The sequence below is a fragment of the Agrilus planipennis genome, unplaced genomic scaffold, assembly GCF_000699045.2.
Source record: "Agrilus planipennis isolate EAB-ADULT unplaced genomic scaffold, Apla_2.0 scaffold83, whole genome shotgun sequence".
In the NCBI taxonomy this organism is placed as follows: domain Eukaryota; kingdom Metazoa; phylum Arthropoda; class Insecta; order Coleoptera; family Buprestidae; genus Agrilus; species Agrilus planipennis.
In genome coordinates, this window is record NW_020438895.1 from 277,021 (window position 1) to 279,095 (window position 2,075).

At 30.7% G+C, this 2,075-nt stretch overlaps 1 protein-coding gene across 2 annotated transcripts in view; it reads right to left on the minus strand.

The window, feature by feature from the left end:
- The window catches only part of LOC108734312 (peroxidase), a 32,813-nt gene that overhangs the window by 27,544 nt on the left and 3,194 nt on the right, over positions 1-2,075 (minus strand). Inside the window, exon 1 of one of the 2 annotated variants that reach the window (XM_025973099.1) lies at positions 1,539-1,803. The exons of the other annotated variant lie outside the window; for it this stretch is intronic. The gene's annotated coding sequence lies outside the window, so the exon portion shown is untranslated. Of the gene's footprint in view, positions 1-1,538; positions 1,804-2,075 lie in introns of those variants that run through there. 2 annotated transcript variants of the gene reach the window in all.

Sequence of the window (2,075 nt, forward strand, 5' to 3'; positions counted from 1 at the left end):
GGGACTAGTTTACGTCCGGAGTGCTTTACTCCAGAGGACGCCATCATTTAATTTGTGTAGTCTTACTCGGGATCATAATGTGGTGGTTTCCCCGTTGTCTTCCACATCGCAGTATTATGCATCAGAGTGCCATACCGATCCTCGTGATCTCTGCCACCCTGAGTACTGAAAGAGCTGCTGCCCATAAAAATTTTATGTTTTATTAAGTATAAATTATTTTTAATACATTCATGACTTGCGTATATAATTTACATGACATTTTTTAATTTTACTTTCTCTTTTATAGTAAATCAGCAGCTTGTAAAACTATTTTTTTTTCTTGGTTCATAAATTCTGTACAGGTATGACATTCTCCTTAGAAAAAAATGACATACTTTTTGAAATAAAAACGATAGCGATGTATGATTTACCAAACAATTAAAAGTCCTGTGTTCGAAGAAAAAAACAGTCGAATATTTTTGTAATGTCCCATCCATATGGTCCACACATTCACCAAATTATGCATTTTGGCTCATGCGACAGAAATTTGTAATTTCTGTGGTCGGTGAACATTTTGCCATACCTGTATGCGTAAAGAATATAGAACATACAGGTAAGGCAGAATAGAATATCCGTATACTCGGTTAAAAGTAATAAATGGAAAATATTTCCTAATATGTTTAATGGACACCCTGTTTATAAAAATATTGAGCAGCATTCATGGAAAACTCCTTGCAACTTTGTTACTTTTTGTAATAATTTTGGTTTGACGGTCAACAACAACTAATCGACTCTTAAATTTCTTTAGATATTCGTCGAAGAAATGCAAGGTTAAATAAGAAAAAAGATGCACAAATATGCATAATACACATGTAGTTACACACACTATCTCGCCCAGACTAAATACAGGTAATAATTTAGTAAAGTCAAGCAATAATGAATTGAAAATTAATTATACAGTAGTTAAATATAGTTTACAAGAAGATTATTAAGTATAGGAATTACTTCAGAAGCTATTACGATACATTAAATTACACCACAAAGAAATTGAGAAAAAAATTAAAATTAAACCGAAAATAACTTCTAGAAAAAGGAAGTTAAACAACATAAAAGGTCTAGTACCTGATAAATATCCAAAAATTTTGCTGAATATATACTCCAAAAGCACAATCTTATTTCCGAAATAACGAAAACTATTACTTTGTCCCGATTAATCATTGAAAAATGAAAATGTACTATTTATTTTATGCAATGTAAATTATAAATTTTCAAAATTTTTGAAAAAGTACAAAACTTTGGCGCGCAATTGGAATTCGATGGATCACTTTATTTACCATAATTTATAAAAACTTGATTTGCAATAAATAATTGTTTTTTTTTGATAATGGTAAAGTATAAATTTTAATTAAACTTCGTCATCTGTGATATAACTAATTACAAAATTTCAGAAAAGTAAATGCGTAAAAAGAAAGTTAAAAAAAGCTGTAAAATCTCTTGACTGTATTCTTAAATATTGCACCCATAAAAATTGCAGATAAGAACTAAACAAAATAGCCTACCTTGCTACTTTTCGTAAAAACTTTTGTCCGCCGTCCGCCGATTAAAAAAACACCAAAATCCAACACTCAGTTCACTTCACAATTCGGACTGTGTCTGTTACAGATTTAACCCTTATTTATAAGTTGTAAACGTATGGGAGAAAGTATATTTTGCTGTGGTTACAGTTTAGCACAAACTTATTTGCTATGCACATGTACCCGAACGTTTGCCGAGAGCAGTCTAGATCAATATTCGCTCTAAAGTGTTTGTTGACAAGTTCAACATTAATTGGGTTCCTAACATTGTTCCTCGAGTCTTAACCAACCTACAAAGACCTTCACCAACAAGAAATAACTATTCCAAACATCAGACCAAACTTCTTAAAAGCTGTTTCACTCCACTCATAATTTTCAAATATATACTTTCTCTAGTGTTTTTTTACTTATTATAATATAAAAATTTTCTAAACTTGATATTCAAGTTGCATTTTATGCAATTTCTATTTTTGGCATTCCTGCAAACCAAAGTTTTAAATGTCAACTTGTTTCGGAAATGTG